This window comes from Gopherus flavomarginatus, chromosome 1, assembly GCF_025201925.1.
Source record: "Gopherus flavomarginatus isolate rGopFla2 chromosome 1, rGopFla2.mat.asm, whole genome shotgun sequence".
NCBI lineage: Eukaryota > Metazoa > Chordata > Testudines > Testudinidae > Gopherus > Gopherus flavomarginatus.
This window is the reverse complement of record NC_066617.1, coordinates 242,090,919-242,115,460: the sequence shown is the minus strand read 5'-3', so window position 1 is coordinate 242,115,460 and position 24,542 is coordinate 242,090,919. Positions and strand designations below refer to the sequence as shown.

Here is a 24,542-nt window from a genome sequence, read left to right as displayed (position 1 = left end):
TTTTGATTTGTTTTAGCAAGAAAAAATACAGAAAAAATATTTTTGGTTTGAACAGAATGGATTTTTTTCCTGTTTGGGGGCTGAACCTGCCCCCCAAAATCAAATATTTGCTTAGCTCTAATCCTCAGTACTCAGGCTTAGTGAATGGGATACTGGGCTGAAAGTCAGGAGACCTGAGCCATGTGTAAGTTTGTGAAAGTTACTTCATCTTATTATACCCATCTCTAAACTGGGGACAATGGTACTTACTCTCCTTTGTAAAGCACTTGGAGGCCTATAGATGAAAAGCATGGTAAAATGCTAAGTATTTTTATTATCTTAACAACATCCTAAATTATGCTTGAGCATGTTTGCTTACTCTCAAGAGCAGCAACTGGAGTGTTATTTTGCAGTGTGGTCAGCCTAACTCAGCGTTTCCCAAACTTTTTTGGCCACGGAACACTTTTTAGCCTATTACGGAACACTTATAATATTATTTTGTAGTCGTTTGGTTTTCAAATAAAAAATTGCATTATTTATGCTCAAATATATTTTATTATATAAAACAAAGCCAAAATACAAATTTAAAATAACTTAAATTAACAATCTCTAACTGGAAAGCATGTCTAGAGTAGTACAAAAATCAAGTCCTAGAGTCAAAATTAAAAACGGTGTTCTACTTAAAAAAAACCCCTGTTTTTTACATATACACAAACACCAAACAAATTAGATTTTTTACTAGGAAAATCTATTTTTATAAACAGAAATACAAATTTGGATTTAATGGGATTGGTGTTTCTCCTTTTTTCTATCACAAATTCACTTAATATTAGGAATAATGCTGGCAAGTTTAATCCTCATGTCAGGTGCAGCATCAATTCTATTCCTATATTTGGTTTTTGTTGCGCTATAATATGAAAATCCCATCTCACACAAATAAGTTGTAGCAAAAAGGAAAGAGCACTCAAACTGCACGTTTAGCCACATTAGGGTACTCTTCCATTAGGCTGCTCCAAAAATTATTCAGCAGAAGATCCGTAAACTTTTGTTTCAAATCAGAGTCAGAAATTAAATCAATTAGGCTTTCATAATCATGCACAGTAAAGCCGACTGGTTTGGCTGTAATTGAAAATGTATTTTGAACCTAAGCATTATCATCAGTAGTTGTAGGAAAATATTCTAATAAAGAGGCCTGCAAGTCATGTAAGTGCTGTAAAATGGTGCTGGAAACTTCTTCATGGACTGTAGAATTTATTTCAATTTATTTTTATTTATGTATTTATTTATTTATTTCAGAAATTCAGGTACTGTAGGGAAGCAGTTAAAGTTATTCTGTTATACAGAAGATGCCCAGAATTCCAGTTTCTTTTTTAATGATGAAATTCTATCCATTGTAGTAAAAATCATCACATTCTTTCCTTGCAGCAACAGATTAATTTCATTTAATGTTGCAAAAATATCTGCAAGATACGCAAGTCTCATTAGCCATGAGGCATTTGTCAGACAGTCATTAAATTTTCGTCCTGAATTATCTGAAGGGAAGAATACCAGTAGTTCACTATGAAACTCAAAAAGTATCACAAGCACTTTTCTTCTGGATAGCCACCTCACGTCCATATGTAAAAGAAGCACTTTGTGCTGACTACCCATTTCCTCACACAAAATTTTAAATAACCTGGATTGAAGTGGTCAAGATTTGACAAAATGGATAATTTGTACTGCTTCATCGAGCACAATTTTCAGATATGCTGGGTTTTTTTTAACTGCAAGTGCTTGTCTGCATGGAACACAATGGCTCTTAGTGCTTTCTGGTGCCACGCTTATGATTCACATTACAGCTCTCCATCTTCCCGATCATTGCCCGAGCACTGTCAGTATGTACATCAATACATTTTCCCCAACTAATTTCATGCTTTCTGATAAAATTGTTGATGCAGTTGAATATTTCTTCTCCAGTTGTGTTGCTTTGCAGAGATTCACATAAGAGCAGGTCTTCTTCAATAATATTATTAAATTTATATCAGATAAACACTAGTAGCACAGCAAGTCCTGAAACGTCAGTGGACTCATCTAGCTGCAATGAATACTCATGGCAAATTTTCATTGGGCAAACTAGCTCTTTTTCTATGTCATCAGCAAGATCTTTAATACAGCGTGAAACAGTATCATCATACTTTTGTGTCGGTCTTTTAACACCTTCTTCTTCTCGTTTTTTGATATACTTTGGTGGAAATTCTTTCATCTTGGATAACTCACTACTACTAACAGATTTTTCAGCAACAAAAGACTGAGATTGTTCATCCTCACTTTGAAGTGTCATAATATTTTGCTCACTTATTTCGGCCACAGTTGGAGTACCTGAAGAACTTGCTTTTCGTTTCAAAGTTCCTTCTTTTAGCCATAAATCCATAGTGACTAGGTTTAGTAACAGTATTTAGAAATACTGATTTTTGTCAAATTTTATTTGTCAAAAATATTTATATTGTTTTGAGTGAAGCTAGTTTAGTTGTGCTTATCACACACACAGTAAAGACCCACAGGTTTGAACGTGTTGAGTGAATATGTTATATTCAACATGGTGTAAAGAGAATGATGTGTGCATGCCACTGCAGTTTGCTCAGCCTTGAGCGGAAAGGGTATGACGTCACTAACTGAAACATGTCTGAAAGGGGTAGACATCAACATGCTTGCATGCCACGTTCTCTTTATGCCATGATATTCAATACACCATCTATCAATAACCGGAAAAAGAGTTTTATGTTAAATTATAGTAATTCATAAAGAGTTGTAAACTATGCTTCAAACATGCCAAATTTAAAATAAAAAAAAATAAAGACCCTTTTTTCTAATTATGATTCTTTCACTGATCACCTATTCACATCATGCAGAACACCAGTGTTTGGGAAACACTGGCCTAACTCATACTCGGCTGACACAGGACACGTAACTTGTGTGGAGATCACTCAAGTTAACTCTGGTGAAGATGTGTGCCACAGGGCTAAAAAAGGGATATGAGTTAGCTGGAGAATGGATGTTCCTGAGGAGACACCAGTTTGAGTGCAAGGCTTAGCACATATAGTGGCTGTTATTGTTGTGGAAAGATAGCAGGTGGCTGAAGTGGATGAAATGGTAGGTCTGTAAGTTGCTGGGCATAACAGACAGTTGCAGCTAACAGCAGGCTTTGGTTCCTGTGACTGTAGATTGATGTAATGTATGAATAAAAGACTAATTGTTAAATGAGATTTAATGAAAACACACTCCTCATGCAAATGAGGCACTAAATCACACACCATACTCCTGCTATTAAGCATGAATAAACTATCAGCCATACAGCCACACTCATTAATGCAGGCTCAGGTGCCCCTGTGCTCCTTGTTCTGCTCATTACTTTGCATCTATATCATATATATATATGATTGTCCTCAACTACAGAGTCTGGAATCCAGCCCTTACTGTAGGTAATAGAAGCAGTGAAAGGGTGTCAGTCAATAGTCCTTTTCTGTTGCCTTTGTGGAAGTAATTACTATAACTAAAGGAGAAGCATGCTTGCTTACTTGTTCTTCAGCTGCTTCCAGACAGTGACTTTTAAAATGTATTTCACATTCAAACATTTATTTCTAAAACAAAATTTTGAAAGTTTTCCTCTTTGTTAAAGATGAAATTTAATTCTGAATAATCTTTGCCACTTTTACTCTTCATGAATTTCCTGGAGTAGCTTGGGAATTTCTCAAATGTGCTTGTCTGAAAATATCTAAAATGTTTAAAATTCAGAGATGATTCTTGATCTGATGCTTCTTCAACAACCATTGTATTGCTTATGCTTGATCTTCTGCTTTTGAACTCTTCTGATTAGATGCCCAGGTCATATGGTGTCCGTTTCTATTCTTATTTAATGAGTGTAACTGTAGAAACCAGTTCCTGATACAACTACTTATAATTCTGAATACAAACCAGGGTCTGTGCAAGTATTTTACATTGTGTACTTTTTTTATTAGTTGTGTTGCTTCTGAGAGAATATTAATTGAAAAAGTTCAGTTTAAAATTCCAATTTTCTGTCAAAGAAAATGTTGACTATGAAGACATATTTCAGAGTGATGGGGTTTTTTTTCATTAGATATCAGACCTAACAAGAAATAATCTCTTTGCACTAATCTTGTAGATGGTAAAAACATTAAACTAATTCATGGGATCTTTTCTGCATTTTTTTGCAATTAAAAAGAGTATGTTTGTATTCAGCACTCCAACAATAATTGCAGTGGTGCAGTTTTTCTGCCCTCACACCTCAGTGAGCCAAGGGTAGAGCTGATGAATCAGAACAATTTCGTTACAGGAAGGTTATTGTGTATTGCAAGCATGCTCTGTGCTGCCTCATACAAAATACATGGAATGAAAAGAGAGAGGTGTAGCCACTTTGCAAATCTGGAATCCTCTCAGTTCTGAAGAAAAACTGAGTGAACTCCATAGGTCTCAAGAAGTGTGGAGGTTTTCTGTGATAAACATAGCTGCAACAAGGAGGAGCTACTACGAATCAAGTCTGGAGTTGAACTGAGCAAATGTGTTTGGAGAAGCTACTCTCCAATAAGCTAATTTATCTAGCACTACCATTATTAAATACACTGTGGTTTTGGTGTTAATAAGTATTTCAGTTTTCACTGTGGAAGCTCAGTCACTACTTAGCTAAAGCTCTGGAAATACTAATGCAGTCACTTGAGTAAAAAGAGCTACAGCTTTCTAAGAGTGCAATGGAAGGCTTAAGTAAATTTAAACACCTTTGCTTTTGCTGATAACTACCGCAGTGGAAATCCAACAAAACTTCCATTGTTGTCAGTTACATGTTCCTCTTAATTTCAATATGTTTGCAATAATAAAATAACAATAAATACTATACACTTCTGTGGCAATTGTCACCCAAGTTTCTCAAAACACTTAACGAGTGTTTCTAATTTTCCTAAACCTATGTGAATGGCTAGCGATATATCTGCAAATCTCAAAAGCTCTTAAGATGTACATGTACGATCTATCTGTATATTCAGATATTAGAAAGAAAGGGATTTTGCCTGGTGTACTATTGTAGGGAAGTTAAATGGATTTTTTTGCAATAAAACTCTCGATCAGAATATGAACTGATTTACATCAATGTAAAATAGGAAATAATTCTAGTGAATTCAGTGGATGTGTTTCTCATTTACACAATTGTAAAAAAAGAATAGCATTTGGCCCACTTTCAGGATATCAAGCGATATTTCCTTGGTTGTGTAAAAATTGGTCCTGCTAGTGAAGGCAGGGGGCTGGACTCAATGACCTTTCAAGATCCCTTCCAGTTCTAGGAGTTTGGTATATCACCAATTATAAATAAATAAAAAAGCTAGTTTCACTGACTATTAAGATCACCTGAGCCTTCCCATTGTAAGGCCAAGTTTTCAGTTGCTTATAATTGTGTCAAACTTCAACTGTTTGGACTGAAAATTTCCAAGCCAAGTATCTGCCTTAAGATAAAATTTGTTGGGAAATATCAGCCAAAACATTCCAGCCATTTCTGAAAACATTAGGGAAGAATACATAATTTTGCCCAAGTTAAAATATTCTGGTGACTTTTTCTAGGGCCCCCATGCTTTGAGGGTGGGACTTCTAAATTTAAAAGGAGTGGCCTTTGAGTCCAGGATGTTCATTTTGCTGTTCTTATGAAAATCTGCCAAAATTTGGCCAAGTTATAAGCCTTTGCAAAAATCAGTTTCCACATGCTCAGTAGAGACTTAGATGTTAGCAGCTAAATTCTGCAAAGATTCCATCTACACTTGACATGCTCCAGCCTGGTGCTGACAGGACTTTCCCTGAACTGACTCTCCTGTGTTCTCACTGACCCCTCTGCTAGGCCCTGGCATAATGGAGGGCAAAGCTGCCTGATTTAAATGCGGAAGGGACAAGAGTTGGAACTGTTGAGTTTGTGTAAGCTGGGGAAAGAGGCCAGCAGGGAGGAGCAGAGGGAAACTGGAACTGAGCAGAATGGGAGGTGAGAGATGTAGACTGGGACATGGCCACTTGAACTGTCTGGGCAAGAAGACTAGCACTGGGAAGAAATGGGTAGAAGAGGAAGGAGGGAAGACAGACCTGATAAGAATCCAGGGTGGAGGGGGGAGATAGAGGAGGGAGGTGGCAGAGGATAATGGGACTGATATGAGAAATCTGAGAACCGGAGACTGGGACTGGCTAGGTGAGAATAGGATTGGGACAAGGAACCTGTAGTGGGGAAGAGACAGAGTGAGACAGACAGTTTAGACCAGCGATCAGCAACCTGTTTAGATAGACAGTTTAGACCAGGGAAGTACATCCCTCGGTCTACGCCGCTTTTTGCCTGGAACAGTGAACTGCGGCCAGTGGGAGCTGCAATCAGCCAAACCTGCAGACACTGCAGGTAAACAAACTGGCCCAGCCCACCAGCATATTTCCCTGACGGGTCACATGCCAAAGGTTGCCGATTCCTGGTTTAGACAGAATAAGGCAAGAAAGTTTATGCTTGTGGGGAATGGATATGCAACAAAGGAAGGATTCTCCCCAGGTCCCATATGACCCACTGCCACACAGAGTCTCTTTTAAGCAATTTTATTTTTCACCCATTTCAAAACAATTCTTCAGCTCACACTGGGCTGTCACTCCTACGAGATATTTCCCGGTTAGCTCTCAGAGTCTGACTGCCTCCCCTCCCAGGGGTCTCTGGCAGTCCTATTGTTCCTGCTTTTACCTCGTGGAGTTTTTCTTTCAGATTTCCACTGCCTCCAGATCTCCCAGGGAGCAAGCAGTGAGACACCCATGTCTGTTCTCTCTGTCCCTTCTCTGGTTGGGTCTTAGCTTGACTCATTGAGGCTCCCAACACCAGGTCTTTCCTCTTTTCTATGCTTAGGTGCCCTCTTTTACAGCTCATTTGGGTCAGCTGATGTGGGCACAGTTGGACTGGCCTTGCTCCCTCTTAAAGGGCCAGTGCCACCCTGTGACAGGGCAAAAAAGTCTGCGATCACTAGACACGCTCCCCTCCAGAGTCTGGAATGGAACCCAAGATCCCTGAGTCTCATCATTCCTCTGCTGTCAGCAAATATTTGAGAAACATACTTTTAAGGGTTCCTCCCCACTTTGAACTTTAGGGTACAAATGTGGGGACCTGCATGAAAGACCCCCTAAGCTTATTTTTACCAGCTTAGGTTAACAGTACGCTGCCATCACCAAGCATTAACCAAATATTTAAGGAGAGTCACTTGGAACTTTGCCTTTCCCCAAATATCTTTGAAGTCTCTAATTCCCTTTTTTTGGGGCAGGCTTGAGAATAATTTCCCCCAAGACCCTACACCCCTTTCCCTGGGAAGTCTTGAGAATATTCCCTTACCAGTTAGTCCTGGTGAACACAGATTCAAACACTTAGATTTTAAAACAATGAAGAACTAATTAGTTTTTTAAAAGAAGAGTTTTAATTAAAGAAAAAAAGGTGAAAAGAGTACCTTTGTAAGATTAGAATGAAAGATAATTTTACAGACAATTAGGTTTAAAACAAAGAGAGTTTTTCTTTGGGCAAAACTTTAAAGTTACATAAAGAACCTAGGTTTATTTTTCCTTTTATTTTCAAAAGAACTTACAAACAAGAAAATAAAAGTAATTTAATACATTTTTTTTAAAGACTCACTACTCTATGGGAGTGGGATGGCTTCTTTTGTTTGTTTGTTTGTTGCAAAAGCACAGACACAGCACAGACAAAAGACTTTTTTCCCCCTTCCAGATTTTAAAGTATTTTGTTCCCTTATTGATCCTTCTGGTCAGGTGTCAGCTAGGTTATGGGAGCTTCTTAACCCTGTGCAGGTAAAAGAGGAATTAACCCTTAACTGTATGTTTATGACACACACTGGCAAAGTTTGTGTCTCATCTCCATCCAGTGCTGGTCCACATAGAGGATAATCTGCAGCTGTTATCAGTTACTCCTTTATCTCAAGTGATAGACATCTGTGTAGTGGATCTAAAGGTTCCATCTCTACTCACGATCCATGCGTGTATGATGGCATGTGATAGAAATTCTCCTTTTTCAGTTTGCTTTTTTAAAAACATAGGAAATTACACACACAAAAACTAAATGAAAGAACATTATTAAGCTTGTAAAACCAAGCACTCAAAAGCTAGAATTCATTGAGAGTTTTTTCTATTGACTTCTGTGCAGGGTTTCTGGAGCAATTTTTACAGTGAGGGTGCTGAGATCCATTGAACCAAACTATAAACCCTGTTTATAATGGAAACCTCTTCAAGACAGAGGGTGTGGCAGCATCCCCAGCACCTATTGTTCCAGCACCTATGCTTCTATGGGCTGTGGATCAGATCAGGCCTTATAATGTACCAACCACTACAAGAAACTTCTAAAGCCAGTTCATATTAATGGAGTATTCAGAATTGTTCTGGTTTAACCAGATTATTCAGAAACACTGATTAGGAGCAAAGAAATATATATATGACATCTAATATGCACCCCTCCCCCATTCCCCCAAACTCCATTAAAATAACATTATTAATGTTGCACAGTGAAACACTGAAAAGTTAAAGTAGCAAAGAATCCTGTGGCACCTTATAGACTAACAGACATTTTGGAGCATGAGCTTTCGTGGGTGAATACCCACTTCGTCAGATGCATGTAGTGGAAATGTCCAGGGGCAGGTATATATATGCAGACAAGCTAGAGATAATGAGTAAATTCAATCAGGGAGGATGAGGCCCTGTTCTAGCAGTTGAAGTGTGAAAACCAAGGGAGGAGAAACTGGTTTTGTAGTTGGCAAGCCATTCACAGTCTTTGTTTAATCCTGAGCTGATGGTGTCAAATTTGCAGATGAACTGAAGCTCAGCAGTTTCTCTTTGAAGTCTGGTCCTGAAGTTTTTTTGCTGCAGGATGGCCACCTTAAGGTCTGCTATAGTGTGGCCAGGGAGGTTGAAGTGTTCTCCTACAGGTTTTTGTATATTGCCATTCCTAATATCTGATTTGTGTCCGTTTATCCTTTTCCATAGTGACTGTCCAGTTTGGTCGACGTACATAGCAGAGGGGCATCGCTGGCATATGATGGCATATATTACATTGGTGGACGTGCAGGTGAATGAACCGGTGATGGTATGGCTGATTTGGTTAGGTCCTCGCCCACAGGCAGCCTGCCAACCTGAAACATATTCTCACCAGTAACTGCACACCGCACCGTAGTAACTTTAGCTAAGGAACCAATCCATGCAACAAATCTCGATGCCAACTCTGCCAACTCTGTCCACATATCTACACCAGTGACACCATCACAGGACCCAACCAGATCAGCCACACCATCACTGGTTCATTCACCTGCACGTCCACCAATGTAATATATGCCATCGTATGCCAGCAATGCCCCTCTGCTATGTACATCGGCCAAACTGGACAGCCGCTACGGAAAAGGATAAACGGACACAAATCAGATATTAGGAATGGCAATATACAAAAACCTGTAGGAGAACACTTCAACCTCCCTGGCCACGCTATAGCAGACCTTAAGGTGGCCATCCTGCCGCAAAAAAACTTCAGGACCAGACTTCAAAGAGAAACTGCTGAGCTTCAGTTCATCTGCAAATTTGACACCATCAGCTCAGGATTAAACAAAGACTGTGAATGGCTTGCCAACTACAAAACCAGTTTCTCCTCCCTTGGTTTTCACACCTCAACTGCTAGAACAGGGCCTCATCCTCCCTGATTGAACTTACTCATTATCTCTAGCTTGCCTGTAAATATATACCTGCCCCTGGACATTTCCACTACATGCATCTGATGAAGTGGGTATTCACCCACGAAAGCTCATGCTCCAAAACGTCTGTTAGTCTATAAAGTGCCACAGGATTCTTTGCTGCTTTTACAGATCCAGACTAACACGGCTATCCCTCTGATACTGAAAAGTTAAGAAGTGTAACCTTAGTTTGGTCCTCTTATGCTTATGTATTATGATACAGTCTTTAATTATATGATAACACTTCTTGCACAGGACCCTGCCTCATTCATTGAACAGAAAGAATCTGCTTTGGGGATGAATCAGGATCTCAGTGAAGGAGGTGCTTGTCTGTAGGTCTCCTGCCTCATTTGTTGCAGAAGTTGGAACGGGTGCAGTGACTGAGGCAGGGGACTGCAGAAAGAGAAAAGATGATTTTATGGTTAAGGCAGCTGAATGTTCCCTAGAGAGCTGGATTCTATCCCTGTCTCTATCACAGAGTTCCCATGTGATGCTAGGCAAGTCACTTAGAGCATGCTTTTCAGAAGTGGTCATTAATTATGTCTTCTACATTTTCTAGGTGCCCAATTGAGATCCTGGGGCCTGATCTGAAGAAGAGCTGAGCACTCACAGCTGCAACTGGAGTCAATAAGACCCATACTTTGAACGTATGAAGTGCTATATAATGCCAAGTACTCTGAAAAATCAGATCCTAGACATCTCAGACTGAGTACCCAAAATGAGTGGATACTTTTGACCTTAATCTTTATATCTCAGTTCCCACTCTGTAAAATGACGTTAATGCCCACTTACCTTACAAGGATGTAATGAAAATAAATTAATGTTTGGGTAGCATACAGATAGCACCATAGCAAAGCCCATGAGGAAATCTGTACTGTGGTTAATGTTTACTTTTAACTGGCACCCATTCTATTTGCACATACAATTTAGGATTTGAGACAGGCTCAGAAAAAAGGAAGGGGCTCCACAATTAATGATTAAACCTCTGCTACTTAGCAATCTTAAGGTAAACAGCATAGGGTGACACTTGGAGATCCTGCTGATATTCATCTTATTCTGTTTAGGCAATTGGAGGTTTAATTCTTAGCAGTGAATTCCCTTGCTTTCATTGGAATCTTAAATGTAGCTTTTTTTTTAACTTCTATATACCTGGGACCATAGTGCTTTATAATCATGAGTGTATAAATGTGTCTAATATTTTTCCTTAAACACTCTTAGCTTGCTGACGTCTGGGCAGCAATACATGAATCAAACAACAACTGATCCAGCACAGCTTGAGGAAGTTTCTATTTTAAGAACATGCTAGCTGTAGATTAGAAATCTTGTGTCTGGTCTGGGTATGCTTAAAAATACACATATTGACACTCTGACTGCAGCACACTGTAGCCACTGGCTATGGCAATCCTAGGGTCCAAGAACAGCTGAGGGTTAAACTATTCATAGGACCAAAATAAATTAAGGAGAAATATATGGATTGTCAAGAAAAATCTTGCCCTTGAAAAGTTTATTCTGAATAGGGCAAAGTCAAGAGAAAAGTGCTCAGGCTTTATATATATATGCAATGAGTCTACTTAGTGGAGCCTTGAGCTATCACATTTGATGCTCAATAAAGCCTTCATCTGGGCTACACTGAAAATAAAACACAATCAAACAGAAATGAATATGTACTTTGGAGATTTGCATGAGCTTCCTGTTATTCTGCTCCTGTAAGAATCTGATCTTGCCTCCTTGACGAGTGAGCACCTACTTATCTTTCCCTGACATTATTATTCTCAACCTAGCCAGTTGGCATATGTTGTAGGTACTGGCAGCCGCACATTGCAGTTGGGTTTTTTCAAGAAAAGGCAGAGTTATGAGGGGCCCTGAGGGTAAAAACAAGAAATTTGACCTTTATATGGAGCAAACCAGGAAAGACAGTGGAGGGATTGTTTTGGGCGAGTGGGAGAGGAAGGGCTAAAGTCAGTGGAGTTTACTCTGATGTAGTGAAAAACAGGGTTTGGTCCATATATTTAGTCTTCAATTGAAGAAAGCATCATCAGTATAATTTGAAGTCACTAAGGCTAGGTCTACACATTTTACAAAGTGTCCAGTGTAGTCCATGTATTGTCAACTTCATTTTAGTGTCTTTGACTGACTTTAATCCATCCATAACTTTGGCCAAGTTTCTTTCTAACAGAAGTTTCTAAACTGATAGTACTTTGGACTTCAATTAATGCATGTTTTTGAGGAGCATTTTTTGTTCAGTCTTATTTTTCTTAATGAGTAAAATGATACCTCACAAGGCATGGATTGTACAAAAAATCAAAATCATATGACAGTGGTGAATATGGGGGTTCCAGGGTGTGACTTTGAGGTCATGTCACTAAAGGGACTACTTGACTACTCATATAATTCTTTGTAGGATTCAGAGTCCAAGTTATTAACTTGGGTACAAGTTATTATCTAGTGCTTAGGAAAAAATATTTAGATTCCATTTGGTCAAAGTGCTAGTGGGTTAAAGTCAGTGAAGGACATAAGACTGAAGTTGAAAGTAGTAGACTCTACTGGACTCCCTCTCTCTATATAGGCCTAGCCTGAGTGATTGCAAGTTATACTAATGATCATTTCATTCCCTTGGAGACTAAACATGTGAGGCCAAATCTCATATTTTTAAATTGATTAAGAGACTTGCTTAGAAGAATGCTAAGAAGGCACAAGTGTTTCCTCCACCCCTTTCCTCCCACAAAGAGTCCTTCTGCTCATCCTCCCTCCTTTTGCCCCAGTCATTTCCATAACATTATTAACAAAAAAACAAAATAAAAAACAGACTATTGCGGCTGCTCCCAGCTCCATCAGTAAATCCTCCATGGGGAATCCATAATAATAGGAGATATACCTATCTCCTAGAACTGGAAGGGACCTTGAAAGGTAATTGAGTCCAGACCCCTGCCTTCACTAGCAGGACCAAGTACTGATTTTTGCCCCAGATCCCTGGGTGGACCTCTCAAGGATTAAACTCACAACTCTGGGTTTAGTCGGCCAATGCTCAAACCAGTGAGCTATCCCTTCCATGCAACATCACTTTTCATATGTCCTTCAGACTAGTGTTAGGGCTTGTTTATACAGGGAAATTTACCAGTATACTTATTCCAGTACAGTTATACCCCTATATCTACCCATGTAGAGGTTTAATCATGATGGGTGCCACTGTTATTCTGAATATAAGTGTCCACATGGGGAGCTATACCACTCTTGTTATATGAGTATAATACTGGTATAGTAATGCTGGTAAACTTCCCCCAGTAGGCAAGCCTTTAGGTCTAATGCAGGCAGTTTGGAGAGTAGTCACTGCCATGATCTGAGTACTGGAGGGATTGATATCATGCCAGGGGAAAGATTAAAAGGGTATGTGTAGCTTTGGCAATGGCGAATGTGATTACATGTCAAGGGTACACACACAAAGGTAAGAGGGGTTATTTAGAGAGATAACTGGGAGTAATGGGATGAAACAGAGAAAAAGGAAAATTTGGGGGGATCAGGGAAAAAAATCTGTTGAGATGTTTTAAGCTGCAGCATAGTCTTCCAAAGATAGCAAAAGGTCTCATCACTTGATACATATAAAACGAGAGGTCAAAGCACTAGAAGCTATATTAGGTTTGATACAAACCTGCTGGCACTGAGGAATGGCCATTTCTTAGTCATACCCTTGACCAGAGGGAACAATTACACACAGAGAGATTCACCTCTTGGGCAGGCAGCAAACAGCGTTTACACCACTGACTTGGAATTAGGGTTACACAAGAGGAGTCCAGCCAGCAGAAGCCTCTTGTGTTGAGACATCACATCTCCATGACTGACCCAGCTTCAACTCTTCCTTGGCAAGTGCCACACATATTTAAGGCAGCAATAGCTGGCTCCCAACCCCTAGTACTTTGGGGGTTGTGAGTAACACACGATATTATGAGTCCCCTACCACAGCCTATAGACAGTCTTCAACTGGCTTATGCAGGTGGCAACTTGAGGCTGAATCAAACCTGTCCTATGGCAGGGGAAGGGATTAAATGCCTAAAAGATCTTAGTTCTTTCCTGTCTCATTACTCAATCTCTAATTCATTCACACTTCACTGTAAGATAATATATATTGCATACTTTGTGTACATATATACACACATATAATACAGAATGCAGGAAAGCTGGTTCTAAGGCAACCATAACTCATGCTAGGAAGCATAGGACATTTATTTCTCCATATATTCACCAATATTACATGAAAATACAAATTATTTAAAAGCTATTACTCTGCACTGCTAAATAAAAATGTAGCTGCAGCATAATAAATCCCATGCTGACTCTGCAGCTTCAGGTACCTGGAACAATTATTTTGGAAAAAAAAAATTTTTTTTGCAGTGTTGCCTGATAGCTGGGTGTGGAACTTCCTGCTGTACAAAGCGCCACCTTTTAAGGACACTGGTCTATATTGAAAATAATATCAAGATGCACAATCAGCAATTCATATCATTTTGATTTTCATTACTGGTATTAGTTATAATTTAACATGTATAGTGAAGTAGCACTCAGAGGCCCCTGTCAGGGTCAGATCTCCACTGTGCTAGGCATGCATACAGCAAGAGATTGCCTCTGCCCCGAGGATCTGTCAATCTAAATTCTTAGTGCAACAACGTGCTGAGTGCTCTGGCTCAATATAGAGAAGCACACTCTTAACTTTAAGCCTGTGAATAATGTTAATTATGGAACTGCGTGGGGAATTTTCCATCAAAATGGTTTTTTGACTGACAAGGCAGATTCTGCAAAATTGAAGTTTTCTGTGGAAAAAATTCCATTTTGCTGAAGTTTTCTATTTTTGTCAAGAAAATCAAAACAAAGTGTTTCATTTCAGGTCAGCTAGATCTAGATTGGAATATTTCAATTTGTTAAACTTATCTGAAGTGTTTTCTTTGAAGTTAGTTCAACATTAATCTTTTTTTCCCTATTATCATAGAATCATAGAAGAATTAAGGTTGGAAGGGACCTCAGGAGGTCATCCAGTACAACCCCCTGCTCAAATCAGGACCAATCCCCAACTAAATCATCCCAGCCAGGGCTTTTACAAGCCAGGCTTTAAAAACCTCTAAGGATGGATATTCCACCACCTCCCTGGGGAACCCATTGTGGCACATTTCCTCATGGTAGCTGTAGTCCTAGCCCCCTGTTCTCTTATCAGACTACAGCTCCTACAATGCAACACAGTCTCCCCTCTGACCAACCTACATGAATTTTTGATCAAAATGAAACATTTCAATTGAAGGTTAGGCAGAAAATTCCAAAGTGAACTATTTATCCATTTCTGGATCCATTTTTTTTTCAGAATTTCTGTTCCATGAGAAATTTTGATATTTCACATTTTCCTCCAAATTTCAGACAAAAACAAGTGCTGAAATATCAGAATTTTTCAGGGGATGTAAATTCTGATTTGCCCTCAGCTCTAGTTAGTTATTTATAGCACAGTAGTGCTCACGGCCTCCATCATAAAGTAGGACCCCAATATGCTAGGTGCTGTACAAACACATAATAAAAGACAGTCTCTATCCCAGTGAGTTTACAATCCTAGTAATAGTCCCATTAAAGCTGACTGAGACATTGGATTGGACCAAATTGGTCAGCACTTTGCAGGACTGAATCCTAAAGCCCTGGTCTCACAAACAAACCTGCGCTTTGAATTTGTTGGGACGACTCACCTTAAGAAGAAAACTTCCATAAATAGTGACAGAGCAGGTCTGCAAAAGGGAAAGATTAAGGTTAGAAATATGTACAGGTTGCATATGTGTTATGTACACAGATAGATTACCAGATAGCAGTTGAATTGAATTTATATAGATATGGAAGTTACAAGTAATTCCAATTTGTCCTGGTAAAAGCAGAGAGTGTAGCAGGAACTTTTCATTGGTGAGGTTCAGGCCCATCTGCTGCCTCAGTTTCACTATTGAGATGGATGAGCATCATCTTCCCCCCAGTTGTCCTGCATGTTTTCAAACAATTAGGTCATTGAGGTGACTTAGCCTTCCAGCTAGGTCACAGAATTCCACCCCTCTTCCAGAGTTAATCAAAGTCCAAAGGAAAACACCAAAACCATCCACCCACCCAGCCACAGCACTCTTTCTACAGATCTGTCCAATTCCCCATCAGTTTCTTCTCTTTTAGGGTATGCCTACACTGCAATTAAACACCTGCAGCTGGTCCACATCAGTTGACTCTGGCTCACAGGGCTATAAAACTGCAATGTAGGTATTCTCGCTCCGGCTGGAGCCTGGGATCTGAGACCCTATGAGTTAAGAGGGTCCCAGAACCTGGGCTCCAAGCTGAGCCTGCGTGTTTGCACTGCAGTTTTATAGCCCCACAGCTCGCGTGCTGTGAGTGTGGGTCAGCTGACATAGTCCAGCTGTGAGTGTTTAATTGCAGTGTAGCCATATCCTTAGCTACTCCAACTTTCAGCTATCTTAAGTTCTAGTCAGTCTCTTCTTCCCTTTGTTGAGGGGTGGCCATACTATCTCACAAGGTAGCAGCATAAGGGGAACCCACAGCCTACTACGTGTTCCCAACTCTGGAACCACAAACAATTGGACTTTCTGCCCCCTCAGCACAAATTGCCCCTTGGTTCTTTCCCAGGGCCTTTTCCTGTGTGCTCAGTTTAGGCCTCCTCATGGTCTTCTCCTAGCTATTCTCCTGGGATCACGCCTGCCCTCACTGAAGTCTCTCTTAAATTTGCACAGGCTTCCCTTTTATCTCCCAGAACATTTTCAGTCACATAATCCCTTTGTCACATGACCCCCAAACTCCTTCCCTCCACCTGAGGAAGTGGGTAATCCTGTCATAGATAAGGCTGAGGCCCAGCCTCCTTAAAGGGTCAGCTCACCCTATGGCAGAGCAAGCATAGGCTGTGCTGAGCATTGATCCAATACTACACTTCTGTGCTTTTTTCAAATAAGAACAAATATTTTTATTTTTTTTTATTCTCCATATTCTTCCCTATATCACTAATGGTAACTAAGAACCTTAGGAGCAAATGACACATACAAGTGAATGCCATATACATTCTGGCTCTTTTTCTGCTTCACTTGTCCTTTATGGCACTTCTCGTCTAGACTAATGTGTTCAAAAACTCATTTCAATTATTTTTATTATGCCTAGCTACAGCTTCCTGCCATTAAAAATATGAGTGTACAGTTCATTTAAGGATTCAATATCCCTGTTAAACAGTAATTCAAGTCAGTTTCCCCATTAACACTCCAGCAACTCATGGGGTACAGTTGATTTATAGAAGTACTTGGAGTTGATTCCCCTGCTTCCTCTGTCCATTGAATACTATTTTGTAGAAGGAATATTTCACACACTAAAGCTTAGCAATTAATAATGAAACATTTTCCATTTTGGTCAGCCGCTGATATTATGTTTCCTGAGCAGCTAAATGCAACTCTTTCTCCTTCCACTTCCACAAATGTTTTAAAATTATTAATTTAAATGCTAATCAGTGCCATTTGCTATCCAAGAAATATTGGCCCTGTTCCCCAATTCTTCCATTCCTGCACTTGGGACAGGAATGGAGGTGGGGATAAAGTGACTTTTAGTCACTTTTGTTCTTCCCATATTTGGGGAAATAGAGCACATAGTCAGTCCTTGGTGTAAGTTAGAGCAGCCTACAGCCTGTTCTATCAAAGGCTATGCCTACAAGGTAGGGGTGTGATTCCCCTGGTTGTGTAAAAATACTTGCACTAGATGTCATTGAGCTAGTGCAAGCATAAATAGCAGTGTAGACGCAGTAGGGTGGGTAGCAGCAGCAGAGGCCCGGCTTGGCTGTGCAGTATATGTACCCGCTGGTTTCATGCAGCTGTGCCTCAGCTGTTGCTATGTATGCTGCCATACCTACACTGCTATTTATACTCATGCTCTAGGAGAGCTAGCAGGAGCATATATTCATCAGCAGGAGAATCACATATATACCTTGTAGTATAGACATAGTCTTAAACTCTCCTTCCCTTGGCCCACTCTAGGTTCAGGGCAGCAGAGAATAGCTTTTGCTTCAGCCTCTGCCCTCTATACTCCCAGCTCATTGCTACTTTGGAAGCTGGACTTGCACAGAGCCCCTATCAGTTCTACACCAAAGGAGGAGGCTCCCTGTTCAGGGAGTATTTTCATGAAGCTGCTCCTGTCACCTTTGAGGCCTATTTACACTGCCAGAGTAGCATAAAAGGGATCACTGAATACAAATCAGGATACTTATAGTCCCGGTTGGGAGTTGGCTCTGTGCTCCACACTGGCAGTATTGCCCAATGGCAATATTCCAGGGCATAATGTCTAATGGTGAGAGTCCCAGGATCAGCCATAGATTGAGATAGTGCCACCCCATGCAAGATTCCAAAGGCCACTTTGCCTAGCAGTGATAGCTCAGGGTAATGTCACCCCCTGGCAAGAGTGGGGGATATTAGGGGAAACCAGGCCCACCCTACTCCGCTGGGCTCCAACCCAGGGCCCTTCAAAGCAGTAGCTCTTGTACAGGGCCTAGAGCCTGATCTCCCTAAACATGTACCCTGGGTCACTTCTACCCTTGTTCCAGTCCCTCCAGCATCATCTTGGGCTGGACTTGAGGTCCCTCCTGAGTTCCCACTGGCTATAGCAAGTTGTCACCTTCAGCTCCTGTGGTTGGTGGGCTTCCAGCATCTTGGCTACGAGGCTCTGTCCTGGCGAAGTGGAGCCCTGGCAGTTTCCTGGTAGGAGGGTGCTGCACCCAACTACTATCCTCCAAGGTCAGCCCAGACTGAGATGAGTCACTTTCTTTTTAATGCTCCACTGAGAATGTGCCCAGAAGAGATGAAAGGTGTGTGGACACCTGGGCTCAGAGCAGCTCTTTAACCTTCGCTTCGCCAGTGCAAGGTTGGTACACTTGTCACAACCCCTTTGTAGGGAGGAAGCCAAACAACAGTGAGAGAGGGCTTATGATACTGCTGTCTTGAGTAAAGGGTGATGGAGTCAGTCCACCATACTAAGGAGCAACTAGAAGCCTGGTGAGTTGTTCAGGATGGAACAACTGGAGGTCATAACATACAGGCTATTCATTAGAGATGAAGAAAGAGTTCATAATACATAATTTATTCAGAAAATATCATCTCATCTCCTGTTTGTGAAATGTTAACAAGTAGTTCACAAATTCTCACATCTGTTTTTCAATAATTATTTGCAATGTTTTTCCTTATAGGAATAGTTTGCAAAGTCACATGATATTGGTTAGTTACCTACAAGTCTCATGACTTTTATTGCTATTCCATGACTAGATGACTTATGTAACTAACCAATGCAGCATGAGTTGGAATTCTAGAATTATCACTCAAACATGCAATTCTTAATTTACTTTTGGTCAATATTTGAACATTCATGCTTAAAATTCAGTTTGAGGGGCTGATTTTCCTCTCAGTCGTACCAATGTAAAATAGAACTAGCTTGACTGCAGTCATGTTAACTAGCATAAGTATAAGGAGAACCAAACCCTGTGTGCATGCATTTTTGCTAATAAAGATGGACTGTTCATGAAAAGTGATCATAAAAGAGTTCCAAGTTCAACTTGAAATTTGTTTTCAAACACAAATGAATACTTACATAAATCACTATTACCAGCTCTGCTAATAATATCTAAATATTCCATACTTACTATAGGGGTAGCTGTAGTGATAGCAACCTCTACATTAAGGTAATCTAATACGTCCCACTACAACCATCTGTTATCAGTGGTTTATAACTTTGCCAAACCTTACCATTCAAACTGAAATTCTCCATATTTGGTCTCTGTCTCTGGGCAGACTTATTGTTTATTAATGTTTCAGCAATAACAGTGCAGCTGTTTTTGAGAATGAGGTTAGGAATAAATCAGTAGATTTGCAATGTCTGATTTTTTTTCAAGTGATTTAGTGCTTCGGGAATTTGGAGCAGGCACATGAAATATGACAGTAGTCCTGAGGTCAGAGAGGTGTTGTTTGCTGTTCCCATGACAATCCATCCAGATTTAGCCAACTTATGAAGCACAGAAAATCACTCGTTTTACTTGTTCAGCAGAACCTATTAGGAGTTCACTTCTTAATTCTCTGAACATCCCATCTATGCTGTGCATGTTCCCCAGTCCCTTGTACTTGGTTCTGAAGCAGCCACATAGACTATAACTGCTAGATGGAATACATGTGCTTTTTCTTTTTAGCAAAAAAACATGAATGTTCACAGAAGCAGCTCAAACTTCATAAAAATGCAAATTTTGAGTAATATTAGTTTCAAGTCAAATATTTTGCACAGTTCTATTTAGAACCCCAAAGGCTCTTTTCCATACCCTAATACAGGGGTCAGCAACTTCAGTCATGCAGCTCTCCAGGGTAAGCACGGCCATTTTGTTTACCTGCTGCGTCAGCAGGTTCGGTTGATCATGGCTCCCACTGGCTGCGGTTTGCCATCCCGGGCCAATGGGGGTGGTGGGAAGCGCCGCCGGGCTGAGGGATGTGCTGGTCGCCGACCCATTGGCCTGGGATAGTGAACAGCGATCAGTTGGAGCTGCGATCTGCCAAACCTGCTGACGCAGCAGGTAAACAAACTGACTCGGCCTGCCAGGGTGCTTACCCTGGTGAGCCGCGTGACAGAGGTTGCCGACCCCTGCCCTAATACCAAAACAATGGTGCCAAAATAAGATGAATGAAAACATGGTAGTTCTTCAAAATACTTTGTTCACGTCTTCAGTAATAATTATTTATCAGAAAATACAATCTTCAGATCAAACACAATCTAGTATCCACTCTGTGTCAGTCTGCAACGCATATTCACTATAGTGGTATTACTATGATATGATTATGACCTAATTATGCACCTTGTACAGAATGTGTTGCGTAAGGTGTCAATGGAAAAGTTATGATTTGCTGAATATGATTATCCTATTTGTATGCAGGTATAATTTTTGTATCTGGAGTTACAGGTACCAAAATGGAGTTCAGGATCATATGGTTGAATGGCCCATCAAAGAACACTTACCTCACACTGGACCGTGGAAGAAGACTATTCACACTTGATAGACCTTTCCAAGGATGTTCTATCTAGAATATGGGTAATGGCTCCTGCTATGACTCAGTGAAGCATGCAAGAGCACATGACTGAACCACATGATCCTGAACTCCATTTTGGTACCTGTATTTTTCCACAAACTGGGCTAGGAACTTGGAACAAAGGGTTCCCACCATCTGGAATAAGCTTTAAAAGGGGGAAGTGACATCACCAAGGGGCCTCACGCCCCACAGAAGGGAACACCTGTAAACACCTGAGGAACACAGTCTGAACTGGGGAAAGTGCTGGTTTCAGGTGGGAAAGAAGGAAGCCTGCCTGTGTATGAAACTTTGGTGGATTGTTTATACTATCTACCAGAGTGAGACATTGCTTGATTCAAATCCTATCTAGTATATTAGGCTTAGATTGCCTTTTTATTTATTTGCAAGGTAATCTTCTTTGATCTGTAGATCTATCACTAAAAATCTATCTTTCTGTAGTTAATAAATCTATTATATATTTTTACCTAAAACAGTATGGTTTGAGTGAAGTGCTTTGGGTAAAAGCTCAGGAACAAGAGTTGGTGCACATCCACTTTCCTATGTAGAAGTGGTAGACTGAGTTATAACTCATTTACTGGTCAGGCTTTTGACTAGGGCAGGACGGTACACCTCCGGGGTCCTAGGCTGGGGGTATTTTGGCTGGAGCTTCTCTATATTGACAGTTCTTGAGTGGCTTAGGAGAAGCATCCATGTAACTGCAGCTGGATGTGTCCCTGCCTGTGTCAAGATCTGCGTAATTGCAGGATCAGGAGTGAGCTGCAGCTAGTCACAACAGCACAATGTGAGAGGGAGCCCAGACTGGTGAGACAGAGGGCTCAGCAGTACCCCAGTTCCAGGCTGCACCCTGGGAGAGGGGCACCTATCACACGCTCATCTGTCTCTAGATCACTCTGCTGACACCTGCATCCTAGCTCAAGGTACAGATATATCTGAAGAAATAAGAGGAGAAAGATGAGAACAACATCAAATGTGAAACTGTTCTTAGTAAGGATGGGAAGCGCAATAAGTATGAGGTTCAGTGAGCTTCAAAATTGTTTGTTAATGTTTTGCAGATGAGTTCAGGTTTCGTAATTTTTTTCCTGTAAATGAAATCCATGTCACTGTTAAGGGAATTTCAATTAAAAACTATGTTTTTTTCTGACAAGGAAAGCCTGACGTATGCAAACAACGCCAAGAGCCATGAAATCTGATAACTTTGCATACAGTTGTTTTTTCCAGAGACATAAATAAGATCAACCTATTTACTAGTTGCTTTAGAAATGGAGTAGCTAATGGATTGCAGATGTTATCACTGTGCTACACAAAGAATATATTGGAAACCATCACTAATGTAAGGGCCAGATCCTTGTCCTCTATTCCTGCTTCTTTGCCATGCTCATACAGCTGGGGATGCCTCTGAACAAGGAAATGCCCAGATGGAGTACAACTGGCAAAGCATGTGGTGTAGAGAACACATTGGAAGAGGCAGGGGCCACGTTTGTTATGCGTAGGAGGGATTAGCCATATTCCAGAGCACATAGTACTCCAATAGATCCTTGGCCAGTGGAATAGTCCCTATGGGACAGCAACATGTAGAGGGGTGTTTAGACTGCTCTGAATTACATTTCCCCCAGGATTTGGGGAGCAGAAAGAGCCTCCTTTCCCTCCCCCCTCAGCTGTACTGAACATAAGAACTCACCCCATGGTATTCAGGGCAATGAGGTAATTCTAGTTTTAAGTCAAGTATTTTGAACAGCTCTAATTAGAAAGCAAAAGGCTCTTTTTTATACCCAAATACAAAACCATTTATGTAAAAATATGTCGGTGTCCTTCTTGATGAATATGTATGTGAGGCTCCTAGATGAAATACTGGCATGGTTTGGATGGCAGTGATGACATCCTTATGTCTCTTTTTTAATCAGGAACTGTTGATTAGCATTCCCAGTGTCTGGCCAAGATGAAGGCCTGTCTGAGGGCTAGCTGGATGAAGCTCAGTCTAGATGGGACAAAGATGAACTTGGTTGGCTGTAGAAGTCAGTTGGAAGCAATGGCAGTGGTGATATCTGCCCCTCCAGATAAGTGGATTTGTTTACCTGTTGTGTTCAATGTTCACCATCTAGGAGTCTTGGACACTTGGCTGACTCTGGATGATTGAGGATAGTGCGGGATTTGAGAGATGTCTCTTTAAGAGTGTGTGGGGAAGGAAATTTTTAGTCATGTCTACCAGTTATTGTCTCTATAAGATCAGAGCCAGTTTAAAGTAAGGCACATTGTGAGTTGTCCCTCACTGCTTTAGAATGTAGCCTATTTTTTCTCTCTCTGGTTATGGGTTCTTGTGTGTTATTGTTCTGAATTCTAAATAATAAAGTAGTCTTATGTTGCAACCATCCATCAAGAGTGTTGTGGAAAATTGACCACATGATTGATTTTGGATCAGACAGCCTGAGGCTCTTTTATTTTATATGAGAATATATGCAAGGAGAGTCAGCATGGCCCAGACAAGGTGGCAAGCTGCTCTGCCTTCCATAAATTTCTAGCCAGATTATAAAGATTAAAACCACAGACAAATTACACATACTTCCGTATTAATTACCTTATTTGGAATACATTGCAAAATTAATATAGGACGAAAGCAAAAACAGGCATCTCACTCACTAGGTCCCCCCTGTTACTCACTGTCTGTTCTTTTGCGGTCAGTGACCTTTCTAACACAGCTATTGTGGTTATATATTTCATAAGCCTGGCCATTGAAAATTATGCTACTTGGGGACTTTATCACTCTGCCCCCTCATGTCCTTTATACACACAAAGCCATTGTTCCATTTTGGGAACTTTCCACTGTGACTCCTTTTACCTCTTGACACACAGAAACAACTTTCCATCACTCTTTCATCACTCTGTCCCCCTCCTTTCTGCCCCTTGTACACAGAGACAAGCTGAACCAAAGTTTAACACAGCCTAGAAACAAACTTATCCAAAATTTAGACCTAAAATCCTGGCCAAAGTTGTAAGCCCACAGTATTTTCCGTCACAAGAGTATGCTGTGAACATAACAGCAAAGTCACAGCCATTTTATTCTGATATGGCCCTTGCCATTATTATTCATACCTTTGTCACCACCACATCTGATTATTGCAATGCACTCTAGAGCTATACTTGAAGCCCACTCAAAGACAACAGGCAGTGTAGCATGCATCTGCTCACATACCTAATGTAGTATCTCAGATGTACTACTTTGCATTATGTTAGTTTGTAAATTCCATGAAATGTGTACAAAACCTTCTTATGGCTGGGTCCTATCAGCCTCAGCATCCCCAGTTTATGTGGCCAATTGTCACTTGCAGAACATTTAAATGTGGGCAATTTTTCACACTGCCCTGCACAAGCAGCTTCTCCTTTAGCAGAAGGCTGACAATTGCACAAAAATCATCTTAGAATATCAGGGCTAGAAGAGACTTCAGGAAGTCATCTAGTCCAACACCACTGCTCAAAGCAGGGCAAATCCCCAGACAATTTTTTAACCCCAGTTCCCTAAATTGCCCCCTCAAGGATTGAATTCACAGCCCTGAGTTCAGGAGGTCAATGCTCAAACCACTGGGCTATCTCCAACCTTTCCCAAAGTCTCACATCTTTAACAATACAAATTAAGTTCTCTTCAGTGCAGCTTCTGCCCAAAAATTGAAACAAGAAAGTAATTCTAACTCACCCTCTAGTGATAGCA

At 40.5% G+C, this 24,542-nt stretch overlaps 1 pseudogene; it reads right to left on the bottom strand.

The window, feature by feature from the left end:
- Positions 1-759: 759 nt before the first annotated feature.
- LOC127043469 (zinc finger BED domain-containing protein 5-like) lies at positions 760-2,389 on the bottom strand (annotated as a pseudogene).
- Positions 2,390-24,542: the final 22,153 nt, after the last annotated feature.